We start from the raw sequence: 16,763 nt of genomic DNA, 5'->3' as shown, positions 1-16,763 counted from the left end.
GAAATATCTAATAATACAGTGCATATGCTAAGGTGAAAAAAATAGTTTACCTATGACTTTCTTGTAATATAAACAGAGCTCTTCTTATTCTTCCCTATATACTAAAATTTATTATTGTTTCTCTTTTTTGACTCCTGTATTTTCTGACTCCTATTTCTCCTGTACTGTCCTGGTAAGATTCAAGTTATACCAAAATTTCATTTAAGGTAGAATTTGAGATTATCTCCCTATAGATCAATCACAATTAGAATTGCTACTATTTGTATTCTACAGTTATACATATGTTTGCTAAGGCTAAAAAGGATATGTCCCATCTGTGACTTTTAACATCTGCTCCATATGTACTGTTAACTTCTAAGACATCACAGTTAAGACATGTCTTATCAAATAGTGTGAAAGGAACTATTATTATAATACATTTTCATAAATATTTGTTTTAAAAGTTCTTATATAAATTTCTAGGTAGGTGCTGGAATAAAGCAATGTAAAATTAAGACTAAATTTTGCTGACCTTAAACTGAATAAGAACTGAAATTAAGTCTTCACATCAGACCTGCTACGTTAATGCACTTTTGATGAGAAGACGGCTGAAAGAGATTTGAGAAGGGTTCTGCATGCTGTCACTTAGACATTAGGGCTAATCTTTCCAGACTATTGGCAAAATGAGTTGGCTGCAATCAGGCTGAGGTTTAAAATTTACATAATTCATTACACAGTTGGATTATGGTTTGGATTTGGTTGTGAAGAGCAAGTAGGCACCATTGAAAAAAATGCATATCTTTCATTTAGGTCTGCCAGGAGATCCTTAAGATCAAAATCTGGCTTTCCAAGTGATAGAATTCATATGGAATCTGGTGAGGGTTTACAGTTCTCACATCAGCAATAGTCAGTTTGTTTCCATCAGAGACGTTAGAAGCTGTCATTTTATTTTTTTTTCTGCCTCCTGGTATGTTGCAGCATTCACACCTGCCAGAAAATGTCAGAATGTTTATTCCAGGAATAAGAATGTGGGCACTTGTCCGCCTCCCAAAATAAATAGTACAACAGATATATTCTGTAGTGCCTCCAATACTCACAGGTTGGACTTAGTCATTCTTCCTGTGAGAGGGTGGCCATCAATCACTGTCAAAGGGAGCCTTGAATTTGGAGTCAAGAACAGGGGTACTTGGATCAATGGAAAAGGAGCACAGGAGCCTGGAGGGAGAGGATGTGTCTTTCCATACATGTAAATGGCAGCACTGTAAAGTCCCAAAGGCATTTGCGTTTGAGGAAAGAAAACTTGCAGTATGGAGAGTTTGCTGGTTAGCCAAGCAAATCATCTTTCAGTCACAACCTTCTCCTCCCACAAGACCGAAGCATGAATATTTTCGTAATAAAAAGAAATCATTAAATTGTTGTCCCTGCCAATGGAAAACATTCAGCAATCATCTGCATCGATTTACTGTAAAAAAGGAAATCTTTGTTCTATTGTGAAGTGGTACAACAATTTTAAGATGGCAAATGCATAAGAAACACCAAAATTGATATTCAGAGACTAATTTAGTCTGTCAAACTTATTCTTCTCAAATAATTTCTATTAAACCAGTCTACTTTCAAAATCTTCTATTTAAGTGATCTGAAACTAAAACAGAACAAGTCATGAAAGCTTTATAGAGAATGGTAATATTGCCTTATATTTGATGTGCTGGAATAGGAATTGGCTACGTTTCTACCTCAATCACAGACTCCTTGGGTGACCCTGGATGAGTTCTTTAATCTCTCTTTGTCGCAATAGGTATAGAGAAGAAAATTCTCTCTTTGAACTTGTTACTTTACAAGGCAAGTATGAGGGGACAGGTTTTGTGGCTTGAATTCATCTGACTTAGAGAATCCAATTTGTGAGGAACACAGCAGTTTCAGGCTCCCTCTTGTGGCTAGAACAGGGGGATAAGAAGCTCCTTTGGCTATGAATGTAGTCCATCTATGGTCAGAAGGCCTTTTTGACAGCATCTCTGTTTATGAATGCTCAGTGGAAGAAACTTAAGGTGACCACACTCCTCATTTGGCATTTGGCTTAGCTGGGTGGCCAAAAAAATATTTTTGCTTTTATCCTCATGCTGATATGATCTCCTCCAGAAGAGTGGACAACTTCTTTGTGTTTCATGTATCAAGCTCTGTATCTAGACTCAGTTTCCCAAGAACAAATGCAGGAAGAAACACCTCTCATGCATGACCTTGTGTAAATACCAGAAGACAATGAGGCCTTAATGGCCCCGCATCTGCAGTTGTCACAAATTCAGTGGTTTAAGGGTTTTTCTCTGAAGCCTATTTTATGAGATGTCTGAAGCAATATTTTGGTCAAAGTTCTTCCAGTAACAACCTCTTGACTACCTGAACTGCACCTTAGATGAGGAGTTGAAAACAAGCAGGAACCTCGAACCTTTGGCTGCCAAACAGCTACTTATTCACAGAGTATCTAAGTCCTCATCTTTTCTACCAAAAAAAAACCCACAAAAAACCAAAGAATCCCACAGTTTTTGAAACAACAAGGCTGACAGGGGGCCGAAATATTGTGACCAAAGCATAATGGCCATCCAAGAACAGATAGGAAGCTATGGCACAGAACATAATTACAATACTCACACTATTTATGTATTTTATCAGGTTGGGCTAAAGACAATGGAAAAATTTTGCAAATGAGGGCCTGGGGATGTACACCCATGAAATGTATAGTGTTTTTACAAAACGAACCTATTTCAGCAAAAGAGATGGAAGACACCTCCTATACTTGGTCAGGGCACTGTCTGGAGAAGTAGGAGAATTTGGATTAAAGCCCTGATGGAGCTGTAAACCAGAAGGATATAGACCATGATCCTCACATCCTGGCTGGCATTCCAAGGCCATCCTGTTTTCTGTCTTGCTTTCCTTGTCTTCTGTTTTTCTAGTACAGCACCACGAACCTTGGTGAATCTTGACCCAAATTTGCATTTCTATCAATTTCCTGTACCCTCTACACCCCTGGAAGCCCCCTGATTATGAGAAATCATCAAGCTCACTAAGAACAAATGAAAGTAGGATAACAAAGTAGAATTGTCCATTTCCTTGCAATGTGGCCCTCAGTCAGAAAATGTATTTTCTCCGACTCCTCCTATTATTTAGTGCTTTCCATTTTATTATATATGGTTTTATATAGATACAGTGATATCTGAGCAGGGAAACCAGAAATTGCTCACTTAGAAAAAAAAAAAAAAAAACCTCCAGCATTTATTTGATTTTTAGCTTTCTAAAATGCAGGTGAGGATCAATACCTGCATCACAGAGTTCTTTTAAGTCTCTGGCAAAGGCTTGCTGGCCTTCAAAATCTTTGAATTTAGCATTTATTTCTCAGCAACGAAATGTAACCAAGGAGACACACATTCCCAGAGAGAACATCTTTAAGTAGCATGGGCTCCCAGACTTGGATAAGAAGACTAGAGAATTGTTTGCTTTTAAGCTATGAATTAATGTTACTGTGAATATGTGTTCTTAGAAACAACCAACCTGCAGATGAAACCTAGAGATGGCTGGCGAAGGCACCCAGCAGTCCAAATCTGACCACTATCTTATCATATATTCAAAGACAGGATTATTAGCTTCATCCTAAGGAAGTTAAATGAAATCTTTGAATTACTTTGAGAAATTCCACATGGCAGGAATTTCAATTCACTTAAGATTTAATGCTATGAGCTAGTTAAAAAGCTTTGATTTTTCTTTCTCCTAGTTGCTCCTAGCAAAATAAAGAATCAATCAATCTCCCATAGTACTTGGCACTTTGTAGTGCAAAAGACCACCCACAAAATGTTCTGATATGGTGTCGAGAACAATGTGAAGTTTCTGGACAAAATAAGAGCAGATGACAAGCTGAGGTAAGTAGCAACGACACCAGAGTTTAGGTGGTATATACATCTGGGTTTGAAGTTTAGGTGGTATATACATATGCGTTTGAAGTTTTTGTGTGCCTTTTTTTTTTTCTTTAATACTTCAGTCCTCTAAGAGGGAAACAGCTTGATCTTTTGAAATTAAATCAGACAAGCTGTTAATGAAGACTAATTGCTTTGCATAATTTAAAATATGTAGAGAGAGATCCCTTGATCTTTGCAAGCTGTACTTGAGTTAGCACTGGGGCTGAAGACAAAAGATTTCTCCAAGCCATTTGCCATCCTCCTAATCTGTAAACAGACTGAGAGCCAAGATGCCCCTGAGAAAGTTGTAGCAACCCAAAAATATGCATCACTGCTCTTTTATTCTGCCCTGTCATATAGCTGAGCTGTGCTTTCATGTTTTACCCATGAGGGAATGTGACTGTCCTCACCACCCTGTGCAAGCTTCTCACTTCATTGACAGAGACCCTTTCCTTGCTGTGCTGGTGAAAATCTTGTTACCTCCTGAGGGCTAGGAGCCAGAATTTGCCTGAAAGTTTTGCACTTCAGGAGGTGTGTTTGGGGGACAGGGCCAGAGGCTGCAGGGAGATGAGTGAGGGTGATGCTCACCTTGCTTGGCCCAGGCTGTGTTAGGCACCACTTAAAGCAGTGGTGAGCACACCTAAGTCAGGGTGACAGGGGTCTTGCCATCTGTCATCCTGGTGGCACATTCCCACATTCGCCCATGCACTAACTCTGTGGCCAAATGTCATGTCTCATCAGGGGGCTTATTGAAAATGGAAAACTAATCTGATTTTTTACCTCTGCGTTAATTTTTGGCTGAACCATCTTACCACCTACAAGACATGAGGGGGAATGTACAGGAATGTACAGCTGGAGGTGAAGGTGGGATTTGCCACACCACTGATTTAGATCAGCTTAAAATGCTGTTGAACTGCACTCCTGAGAGCGATCCACAGCCTAGTTTCTCTATATAAAAGTAAAGGAGTCACTAGAGAGCAGTAGACTCTGCATGAAGCGAGTCAGAGCACCTCAGCTAACTGCCTCAAGTCAACAGTGTGACCCCCCATGTTGAAACATGCTGTTATGCACTAATGATGCCCTGGACACACTTGGGTGACTGGTGGGTTGGGTTTTTTCCCCAACGTTTATTGATTTAGGAAATATGAAGAAAGAAGTGCCAAATCTGGTTGTTATTAGTAACTCCATGCTGTAGCCTGCTTGTGAACACTTAATGTTCTGAAATGTTTTTGAAACAGCCTAGCTTAACACAACCTGATTTAACTCAGTTATCCTCTTCACAGATTTCTACTTCACTACTAACTTCTCTTCCTTTTCTTCCGGTCTGTTTTCTTACTAGTAGCACCATTTCTAATTTAAAATAGATGGATACAACGGGAGTCCAGTATGTCTGGGAACACTCACACTGCCAAAAAAGAAGCAGCTATTCCTGATGCACTCACTGGAAAAAAAGCAGTTTTTCCAGAAGGATGTGAATTGTGCTTCCTTGATTAATCACTGTGGGAGACTCAGCTGCCCTGTAGTGATCACATAGGGAGCCTAAGGAAATTGACTTCTAATTTAGACATATGAAGCCAAGTGTCAAAAATTAAGCATTTGGACAAAAGTGACATCAAAATATTTTCAATTTGCTTCATCTGCAGAGTGAAAATTTTAAGTGTGCATACAGCCATACAATATAAAGTGCTGCATTGTTCATTTTGAGATCACACCTTCTCTAAAGCATATACATTATGAAGTATAGATAGGTAAAAGCTTGAAAAACAGCAAGATTCCTCTATGGCCATGAACCAAGACCACTTATCAATTGTGAGTGAAGTTATTCTTGGTTTACACTGAGGTAGGAAGAAAATCAGATAGCACAAGTGAAGTAAGACAATTGGAGAAGCCTTTTGCTGAACTATGGAAGTTTAGATGAGCTCGGTTTCTGAAAATATGAGTTGTACACTACTTGGTTAAAGACCAGACAGAGAAAAGCGCTCACACATTCGCTGCTGGAGAACAGTGACATCTAGTGAGCATCCTGACCGATACTGAGCATTCCATGGGGTCTACTTTCAGACTGAGCCTGCTACTTGGGCTGTGTTTTTCTACTATTTGAACTTTATGGTTCCTTGAATCTCAACTGCATGTGCTGCTCATCTCTGACAGGTTCTAATAAATATAAACGGCAAAGTAGCTGTGAGCCAGAATAGTGAGAGGATGGGGTGACTTTGCAGAGGAGACTTAAGCATGATAAATAAAATGTAGGTATGTGCCCTGGGACAGATTAGGAACTACATAGCACATAATGTATAGATTTAATTATCTTTATTTTTCCGTCTGCCCAAGCCTTCCTGTAATTACTACTGAGTTTCTTCAAATGCTGGCAGGTGAAAGTGATACCATTATAATCTAAATGTAAAAGGATTCTGCCTTTTTAAACTGGCATAGATGTAGAAAAACTGTTTCCTTAGACTTAAATTGCATTAAAAAACACTGCTGAAACTGACCCAGTATCTCTCAGAATTCCTCTGCTGTAGCAGAGGAATTATGGTGGTAGCAGAGTTGCCCTGGAGACAAGCATCAAGCTGTCAAATGGTCAGGAGCTGCATCAGCCAGGAAGCCACAAAGTCTAAGTGGTTCATTAGTTCAGCACTTTTCTGGTAGACTCCTGGGCTCCTGGGAAGCTCCCGGCAGAATTCACAGCTGCCTTCTCCTGCTGAGATTCCAGGGCATGTATCCATACTCACTCCTACTCGCAGCCAGGAGGACTTCCCTAGACACTAGTCTGAATTTGTCCATCAGGTACAGTCTGCACTTTCCTTCCCTACTGGGGTGCACCCCAGGACTGTGAGAGCATATGGACACATTTGTGTAAGACCAAAGATGTTAGAGCTTTAAAATAAAATGCTTTTGGAACTAAAAATACTGTTTATTTTGCATTGCTTCTCTGTGAATAAGCAACAACAGGGATGATCATCCAAGAACCCCTGGGTGAGGGAAGATTGTCAAAAAGAACTGGAAATGTTGCTGTGAAGAAACAATTCTCAAAGATTGCAGTGAATCACACAATGACCTTGGGGATTACAAATGGTTTTGAGATACACACACACCAAGCTGAAAGTTTTCAGCACTCCATCAGCAACCACAGCTCGACACTTCTTTAGCACTTGGTCTTTAAAAAACTGGAGAGGTGATCTTTCAGCTGTGTCATGAATGACCATTATATACAATCCTATCTGTCCAGGGTGTAAACATGTATTTTATTCTATAAATTACATATATTTTATTGGTATTCTGAGAGATACTGGGTCAGATTCAGCAGTGGTTTTTAATGCAATTTAAGTCTAAGGAAACAGTTTTTCTACATCTATGCCAGTTTAAAAAGGCAGAATCCTTTTACATTTAGATTATAATGATATCACTTTCACCTGCCAGCATTTGAAGAAACTCAGTAGTAATTACAGGAAGGCTTGGGCAGACGGAAAAATAAAGATAATTAAATCTATACATTATGTGCTATGTAGTTCCTAAAAGTGGAGGATCATAAGTTAGTTTTCCGTAAATGTCTTTTCATAAGATACTTGAATGGTTGAAAACACCACTGTAATGTGGGGTGTTTATAGTTTCCCATGTCGTGGCATTTATACTGTTGTGTTTTCTTTTCTCTCCATTTTATTTTCCTCACTGCAAATGCTGGAGGTGTGCACACATCTGAGGAAAGCTTGTGTAAATATCTCAAATGCCAGGAATAGAATCTGAAGGCTATCCCACTGTATTATGCCTCTTCTTGTTTTATCTTAAGGAAAAGTGTAGTATGTGGCCATCTCATGGAAGCTGCATTTTAATAGGTAGACACAACATAAGCAAAGCAGTTTTCTGGGCAAACTTGATGTTTTCCATCTTCTGTGAATTTGACTTTGCTACCACAACATTTCTGTAATTGTGATTTTCTGATAGACTTTGTGATAGAATCAAACATGCATCTAGAATGTTTTCTTCTTAGAAGAGTATTGTCTGACTGTCAGAACCGTGCTTCCACCAACACAGACACTGTCTCTCAAGTCTTGCTTGTTGTCTCTAGAAACAAGGGCTTTTCTGCAGAGATCTACTGAAAAGGTTGCTGTAAAGAGGGAAAGAACTGTGGCATGTCAGTGGAAACATGACACAGGAGCAGACTGATTTTCCCCTTTAAACCACCATCTGACAAAAGCACTGCAGGAGGACTGAAATCAGGTAGGGAGAAAATTTGTCTTATGGTGAGGTCTTTGAAAACCTTTATTTAACAATAAGTCTTCTGCAGTTAAGAAATTTTGTCAATAGGCACATGCTTCGCCATTTCCTTCCTTGATGCTAGGACATCCAGTTTATTGTCTCCTCAGATACCATATTTTAGAGGAACCAATGGATGGGTATTTTTTTATGTTAATACTATACATCAAAGAGAGAACTCTTTGACACTAATCCAGTGCAGCTTCCTGTCTGATCAAAAAGTCCAATGAGAGGTCTGACCTAGGGCTGTATCCAAAAAAGACAGAGCTAGAACAGTATTTAGCCATTCTCAGCTGGTTTAAAACTATGTAAGATTTAGCAACAGTCTAAACAATGAGGTATTTGGCTTGGCTGAGTAAGTGTAAACATAATGTTTCAATTGAAACCTTCCATATTGGATGATTTTTCTCTTCAATTTGCATTTTATAAATAACCTGGAATTTTACAGATTTCCAAGAGTCAATAACAGGTTGAAATCATTACACAGACAATGTCCTCTATGACCTGAGACTCTTCGAGCACTACAGACTATTTTTCATCTCAGGGTACCAGCTGCTGGAGGATGAGTGGTACATTTTGCCTGTGGCTTAGTAGATACTTTCTGTTTTCAAAGTGTAGGGAAAAACAACAATATTGGTTCAAAGACGGTTATTAGTAAAATTGTAATGTTAAACCATTCCAATATTTTCAGAGTCTTTTTCTCAAATTGAAAAGTGTTTTTGATTATTTTTATAACAGTGATTATTGGAGGACGTAAAATATGTCTTTATGGGTTAGATTTTGCCGGAACTACTTTCTCCTAGTAAATATTTTGGACAAATAAAGGAATTCCTTATCCTTTGTTAGTTAACTATCAGTTTCAAGTGTTAAAAGATAAAATACATTTTCTGTAATCCACTAAACTTATTTTTTAAAGACTCAAGACAAAAATTTACAGTTCTTCAATTTTTAAAATTTCCTTTTATGTTGCAATTTGGAAAGTATATAAAAAGCTTTGTTCTTCGTAGGAATCATTAATTGTATTTTGGAAGTGGGTTACATATCCGTAAAGTGGAAAAGCAAGAATTAGGCCACCATTGCATGTCACTGGAAAAAGCAAAGCCTGTCTCAGAAGGCTGAAAGAATTTTAGTCTCAAGAAAAAAAGCCTTATGGAAGAGTTGAGTATCAAAAAGATTCTAGTCTTTAGAAGAAAAAAAAACATTATTCTCTTCAGAAACTAACGAAAAAGTAGTGACATATTAGTAGCAATGGTGGACAAAGACTGGGTTTGATACCACATGAAGGAAACGTATCAAGAGTGGATTAGGAGTAAATGAAGATAATGAGTGTGTAGACAGTAAGAAGCCCACACTTCTGACTTGATAAATGTATGGGCTCCTTCTTTTCTGAAGTGAGATTATAAAACAAGTAGCCAAATAAACAATTTGTTCTTATTCTCAAGCTTACCACAATTTTCATAGTGTGTCTGTTAGCTTATACAAATGGAAAAAGCAGCCAGATAAATGAAAAAGAATGGTGAAAACACTGCAATACATCACTTGGGAATAGTGATTTTCTTTTCCTGAATGTTTCTGTTATATGATGACAGAAATGCTTTGTCCTATGAAAGACAAAGTGCTAAAGCATTGCCAAGAAGTTAGATTGATATATCTATTTTGAAGTTCCTACCAGAATATTGATTTACTATTTAAATTAAAATTTTAAGTGGAACAGATAACATTAGAAAGACTTAATTTTTCTGTGAGACTATTGAGGTATATTTATATGATTATTATTTTTGACAACTCCCCAAATGATTTATTTTTATGAAATCACTTTTCAGATTTTATAAGACTTGAAATTTCTATCTATTGATCATCTATAACCCTACATGTTATCTGTGATACATTAAATAGGCCTGAGCTGGAATTGCTGATCCACCTATAGATTACCATTGTTACTAATGTTACATTAAGATAAGACTTGCTGCTACTTGGAAGAAGCAGATATTCTGGACTCCACATGGTTAGACCACACTCAGTGATGTTGTCTTTCCACAAAAAGGAAAAATTAAAAGCAATTGAAATGAAATAGCCATTCCTTTTTATTGTGCTCTGCTTTTAATTTTTCCTTTCCTTTTCTATCAATTAAAAAGTCATGGTAAATAAGCACAATTATTTTCTTTGTCTTCAATCATTGTGTCCCCTAGGTGTTGGCAAGGGGCGCCCATGTGACTAGGAATGCAGGACTGGAGCCCCTAAACTGGCATTAAGAGAAAGAATTACTTAATGTTGGCCTCTCATTTTTTTATTTCTCCAGACTATTAATTGCAGAGGGGAGCTTTGTTTATTTCTTTGTTTGGATAAAATTACTTGCCGCTCAGTAAACTGGAACATGTTTTATTTCAACCCACAAAGAATCTGGCATTATTTTCCAAACTATAATGTTTACTTTACTGTCCGTAGACCCTCATGTTTCTGTTGCCATCTCCTGACCACTTTTATTGTGTTTTCACCCTTCCACTACTATGCTTCACTTTTTCCTTTTGCAATCAGACTGCATCAGGGTATTAACACCTGTGCTGTCTCATGTTGCTAGTATTTTCCTTTCTATTCATACCTCTTCCAATATTTCCCATTGAGCTTCTCCTTTACACTGCCAGGAGCAGGTAGAGAAAGAAGTTCCCCATATTCCGTTGTGCTGCCTCATGACTCCCTGCCGCTAAGAACAGAAACACAGAACCATAGAATCATTTAGGGTGGAAAAGACCTTTAAGATCATCAAGTCCAACCGTCAACCTGGCACTGCCAACTCCACCACTGAACTATGTCCCTAAGCACCACATCTGCATGTCTTTAAACGCCTCCAAGGATGGTGACTCCACCACTTCCCTGGGCAGAACAGCAGTTACAAGGAAGTCCTCCCACCTTTGCAATGAAACACACACTTTTGTCCTGATGGAAAACCCCGCACTCATTTCGCCAGCAACTAGAACTGGAGTATATTCAGGGCAGATGAAACCATGAGAGAATTTTGCTTCCAGCTGAAAACGAACAGCAGTCACTGCTTCCAGAAACTCTCAAGTTTTCAGACTGAAAAAGTTCTTATAACTTAGGCAATTTTTTTTTCGATAATGACAATAGGTATATCCTGATGCTGGAATGGCTCTTAGCTTTGAACAAAAGCTTGGCTATACTAGAGATAATACCTTTTTAAGGGGTAACTCTTGGCATCAACAGGTGAAGTCAAATCTGTGGCAAAAAAATTAAGCAAACTCTCCAAAAGAGACATGGAGAAATTGAGATAAAATCTTTAAAAACGAAAAGGTTTTAGAAGCAACTTCTACTAGAGGATACCAGGAAGCCTTAATTAGAAACTTAAAAACTGCTGATGTTTTGAAATTTTTATTTAGGTGTTCTCTGACTCTTCCCTAAAGAATAAATTGTATCGTATTTGTGAATCCCAACAACACTTTCAACTCTCAACAAACCTATGTATATTTGCATGTCTGGGCTTGCTATGAAATTATCATACAGTCCTCATAATTTATAACAATACTTCAAATCCTGTAGAGTGTTATAGAACTTGGAAAATCTTTTGCTGTAAAGAATTTATTTTAAAAATATGCACAACAGACTATTTATCTTATTATGCCTTTATTATTCTCTTTAAAAGTACATTTAGCTTTAAAAAATATATCATCTCTATATGTTTATATATATGTTATTTAAATGAGATATGAGTTTCTGACAAGTTATTATTTTCCAGTTTATATTAATAAAACAAGTAAGCAAGCAAAACATCCAAGAAGTAATATTTCTAATAACAAAATGCGTGAGTTCTTTAAAGATTTAAGAGTATGCGGCAAGCTCCTCAAATTCACAGTGTGTAGATCCATATTGTTCAACTTAGACCAGTTTGATGCTGTGAGGTTGGTCTTCTGTGAAGAATTGTATTAAGTAACATGGCTGGCATGTGCCTGATGTCATTTATTCTTTTCTCCATCTTCTGCCCCAGAGGAAAGTTGCTTGAGAGAGATTTTAGAACAAATATTATGTGCCGTGGGCTCATGCTGCGTAAAGGAAGGTTGAAGAAACATACCTTAGACTTGGAATCAAAGTGAGGGAGCTTTTGCTATGGCTCCTAATACCCATGGAATTTCATTCAGGTGGCTGAAAGAGACTCGTTTAGGACACTCATAAACTTAATTAGGATTGTCTGTGTGTGTAATCAGCACTGTGAGTAGAAAGGTGAAGGTGTGATACTTTAAAACAGCCACCAAACTTCAAAAAACTCACCCAAACCAAAACCAACCAAACAAAACCCCTAGAGGTAGATAAACGTGGCATTCATCCATGTATTTTATTAGGCTCAACCTGAGATGTCTCGGGGTGATCAGCTACTTTGTCCCTTAGCAAACATACGTATAACTTCAGACTGACATGAAGAGATAACACAGTCCTAAATATTATCTAAACTTTCAGGCTAGGGCAATTATGTTAAGAGGTTTACATTTACAGTATGTCATGTGTCTAATAAAAAAATTAATCAGATCACACCCTAAAGGAAAATAAGTAATGAAAAAAAATATTCTACCCACTGAATGTCTCAACAGTGTCAGGCTGAATATTGATTATAAAATATGTTTACTTGTTATCTGCTGAGGACAACTACTATGATTCCCATCCCCTCCTGTTCCACGAATGTCAATTCAATATTAACAGGTGACAGTTCCCTGTTCAAGTTCTTCTCATGCAGCCTAAGGCGCTGCAGGTTTTGGTGCATGGAAACCTCAACTCCCAATTGCAAGTACATTTTAGAAACATTGTTTGAAAAGCCAGCGGGCAGCCAAACCATGCAAATTTTCGTTAAAATAAAGTTTTGTGCTTATACAAGAAAATAGTGAATCTTACACCAATCTGAGAGAGGTGACTGGCAGTTTGTTCTTGTTTACTTGGGCTAGAAGAAGAAAGTCAACTTGCACAAAATTGCATATTCAACTAATAAGATTTTGACTGATTTATCTTCTATTTCCTATGTCAAGGAATGGTATGCTTCCTCAAATATAACAGCAAAGCAAATAATCTGAGGCTAATACTGCAAACAGACATATGTCCAAATTCCCTTGTCTTATCCGAATGTGAATTTACCCTGACACTGGCATGTATGATTGGATAAGAGTTGCCTGAAGTATGATTCACTTTAGGTAGAAGCTCATTATTGTTGTTACAATCTCTACGCAAATTTAGTTATCCCTGTGTTGAGAGATTTGAATCTAGAGTGCAACTTGCACTGTGCAACTTTAAATCTCAAGCATAGCTGCATCATTTAGAGATGTGCTATGTAGTTATTAGTAACCATGGGTAACTTGCATTCCATATTTAAATGCATATTAGTAGACACACACAAATTTGTGTTTGTTTGGTTTTTTTTACCAGTATTTTGTCAGAAAGGCATTTCATATTAAATTACTTTGACATAAAATAACTGATTATACAAATAAGTATAGTTCAAGACATACATTCCTAGCCTTGACTAAAGGTCTTTTAAGGTTAATCTGAAACTTATTTTTATGTCTTTTTCTGCCTGTGTTGTAATTTAAAGTACCTGGCCATGAATCTTGATGCCCCTGGTAGAACACTGGAGGACGATATCTCTACTGCCCTCTGGGATGAACAGCATAAAAGAGAGAAATTGAAATCAGAGAAAATGGTGATGTGGTACCTGGCCTGTAGGAAATCAGAGCTGCCACTTGCTGTTCCTGATATTTGCTATGAGCGGACCTGGGCAGAGAGCCAAAAATGTCTGCTAACATAGATTGTTTGATGATGAGTTTGTAGAGAGTGGCTTATCACCAATTCAAAACCACAGCTATCTCCAACTAGAAATTCAGAAAAATGCCCAGGTGAACAACTTTGTAAGAAAGTGTAAGAGTCACTTGAGCGTATATTCGTATCTATATGTGAGCTAATTACCTTAAATTCCCATTACTGCCAGTGGAGAAAAATTGGCATTTTGAGGCATGATTCATCCCGAGGCTGACACCTAAAACAGGTCAGATGAAATAAGTTCTAGGACTTCAAATTTCTCTCTCTTGATGACAAAAGGAACTCAGCATGACTAGTTCAGAGGAAGATACATACCTTGTAGATGTCTCAGGTTAGATGAAGTGAATCCCACACCTATATTTGGAATATTTTGACCTGTGTCTTCATGTCCCACTTTCAGGCAAAACAACGGAACAGCTAATGCAGCACAGTGGAAAGCAAAGCTGATGTTTCTGGCACATTTGCACAATTAGGGTTCAGATGGAAACAATGCTAAAAGACCTTGCCATGGGCAAGAAGATAAATCACTATCCTTATTATTTCAAATCTGTTTTAAAGTGTTTTACCATTAAATACAAAATGCTGAGACAAGCTATCATCAACCTGGTAGGAATAAGCATCTCCAAAGCACATTCATTCCTCTCCTCCTTCAGACAGAAAATGCAGAGAAAGCCATAACCAGTGTCTGAATCGCCAGCTAAATTTCCCTTACCTATCTACAGTGTTATAAACTCTTCATGATACTGTAGCATACCACAGCTTTTGGGCAATACATTGGAAAGGAGGTGACCTGGAGCTATATATCTTCACATCAAAAGAAAATTATGGAATTTTGCTGGCAGTCTAAATGTATGAATGAAACTGGCTGCCAGAAGGGAAATAATCTGCATGGCTAAATGCACTTTTAAGTACTCATGTCTTGCGCCCAGTACTGGTTAGGGCTGTCCCAGCCCCTTACAAGTCTTGTTCCACACTCTAGATGCTCACACTGGGGATTAACAGTGGTTTGTCTTGTGTCTTTATCAGGCAGCTTTTGGTCAGGTACACTTAATCCATTTGATTCTTTCCAAACAGCCTCATGGAACAGGAGCAAAATATTTCTACTTAAACTGTAGGTAAATTCATTAGAAATAAAGAAAAAAATTAAATAAAATTATATAAAAATTATAATGGTCTTACCGAAGTCTGGATAATGGTCTTAAAGTTTCAGATCTACACACATAGCTGCAAATACCCTTGCATCTTCTCTTTCTCTCTTATGCTGTCCAAGGTTTTGTTGTCTCTCAGCTGAGTCAGTGTCAGTTTTTCATGTCTATATTAGAGATTCTGCCAAAAATACACTGCAGATTCTCAGACCACTTTAGAAGGCTGTAATCCTATTATGACAATACTCATTAAGGAATATGATGGGTTTGCATTGGTACAATAATGATTTTGCCCACAGGCGATCTCTCAGGACACAAGCTACTCCCTGGCACTTTTCCTGTGGCAGTTACCTTTCACACTGTGTTAAAGGAACCAACCTTGCAATACCATTTAGCGTCAGACCTAATCGTACATGTCGTGAGCTTTCTTCTGCTGAGATCGCTGTATGCACACACAGGCACACAGCAAGAGCAGTTATTTTTCTGATTTGTATTCACGTCTCCAAAGAATCCTTTGACCTATGTATATAACCTCCTCTTCACCCCTCCTCCTTTCCCAACCTGTTTTCATTTATTACAACACAGTGCTTCAGTTTTCTGCTGAAGTTTGTTAAGGGACAATAGAGATGAGCATCCGTATTATTAATCTTAGACAAAAGTGTGATTCTTTTCTTTGGATATATTCTTTGCTTGCTAATCTGTGTAATGCCGCCCTCTTAAAATGAAGATTGGTTTTGAATTCAACTTTCATTGTTTTAGTTTCCTCTTAAAGCAATTCGTCAATAGCAGTATAGTGCAAAATGATTTCCAGACAAGGAAGATGGACTACTCAGCATGACAGGTGAGAAAAACAGTAAGAACTTCAACCCTTGGACCAGTCTCTCTTAATTGTAACCAATATCAAGTGTGAATTCTCAGCAGCATACTCAATCTGGCACATCAGAAGAGAAAAAAGGTACTACAGAAATAAAAACATTGAAAAGAATTAGCAATATCCTATACCATTTACCCCACTGATAAATATTGGTAATATTCAGCTGAACACTTAATTCAGCTCTAGACTTCTTACACTCTCTTAGAGTAAGTCACACACTAGTGATCTTCACTCTGTTAACATCATGTTCTACATTTGGAAATTAAAAATACATTAAAAATCAGTGAATTTAGAGGATTCAAGATGATCCAACATGTATTATCTTGCTGTGTAACAGCTTCCCACTCCACAGTAATGCTTCAATTTTGCATTGACAAGACTGCATTTTAAAAAGGATGCATTGATATAAAACTCAGCAAATTATTTAGCCTTAGCTGCCCACTGAATTCAGCTTAAGTATGAGCTGGAAGCCTAAATGTTTTCTTGGATGTGGGCTCAAAACCATATCTCAAGACATTTCCTCGGTGGAAAACAATTTTCTTAACAGAGTAGTGGTGAGTCATCTGGTCTTTGTGCCTTAGGACTCTACAAGTGAGGTGAGTAGATATTGCTACAGTGCTCAATCATATGAAACCACAGCTGTCTCATCTGTAACCACACGGGGACAAATCAATACCATTAGCTTCAGTAGAGTTACCCTGTTGACATATTTGACCCTAAATCCTTACCTAGAACACACAAGGGTGATGACTTGTGGACAAT

Source organism: Columba livia, chromosome 1 (genome assembly GCF_036013475.1).
Source record: "Columba livia isolate bColLiv1 breed racing homer chromosome 1, bColLiv1.pat.W.v2, whole genome shotgun sequence".
NCBI classification, from domain to species: Eukaryota; Metazoa; Chordata; class Aves; order Columbiformes; family Columbidae; genus Columba; species Columba livia.
The sequence above is the reverse complement of the archived record's forward strand: the minus strand, read 5'-3'. Positions refer to the sequence as shown.